General features: G+C 46.0%; 1 protein-coding gene across 1 annotated transcript in view; it reads right to left on the bottom strand.

Moving 5' to 3' along the window:
- The window catches only part of LOC106869915 (uncharacterized), a 13,090-nt gene that overhangs the window by 370 nt on the left and 11,961 nt on the right, over positions 1–759 (bottom strand). The window lies entirely within an intron of this gene.

The following is a 759-nucleotide window of genomic DNA, read 5'->3' as shown; positions in this document are numbered from 1 at the left end:
GGCACTCCGCCGCTTACGACGACGAATGTTCCAGTTGATCCGATCAACGGAACAGCCTGCTCGTGAAATTAACGTGCAAGTGGCTGAGCACTCCACAGACACGTGTAACCTTAACGTAGTTCTCGGAGATATTCAGCGTGACAGAGTGTGACAAGGCTGACCCTTTGAATTACAGGTACAAAAGAAACAGGAATTAAGAGTGAGAGAAAGTTGTGGTGGAAGAGTACAGCAGGGTTCGCCACCATCCCTGCCGGAGCCTCGTGGAGCTTTAGGTGTTTTTGCTCAATAAACACTCACAACGCCCGGTCTGGGAATCGAAACCGCGATCCTATGATCGTGAGTCCACTGCCCTGACCACTGGGCCATTGCGCCTCCACAGGCTTATTTTTAGACATGGGATAACTATGTAGATAGTTATAGATAGGATAAGTAAATCTACACTATATTTCATTCGGTGTGATGGCTATTTGAGATCAGGTAGGATATTGCTAGTAAAATACGTGGTACCTGATTGGATTCGAAATAGGAACCATTTGCTTTAAGTTTAACCTCATTTTTAGCGATGGAATATATATTCACATCAACATATACACTACGTTTCACACGGTTTGATCTGCAGTTTATTGAGCGCAAGCACTTAAATCTCCACGAGGCTCGGCAGGGGTTGGTGGCGACCCCTGTTGTACTCTTTCTCCCCAACTTTCTCTCACTCTTTCTTCCTGTTTTTTTAGTAAAGCTGCGATGGACTGGCGTCCCGTC

The sequence above is a fragment of the Octopus bimaculoides genome, chromosome 21 (genome assembly GCF_001194135.2).
Source record: "Octopus bimaculoides isolate UCB-OBI-ISO-001 chromosome 21, ASM119413v2, whole genome shotgun sequence".
Classification (NCBI taxonomy): domain Eukaryota; kingdom Metazoa; phylum Mollusca; class Cephalopoda; order Octopoda; family Octopodidae; genus Octopus; species Octopus bimaculoides.
This window is presented reverse-complemented; position numbering and strand designations above follow the sequence as displayed.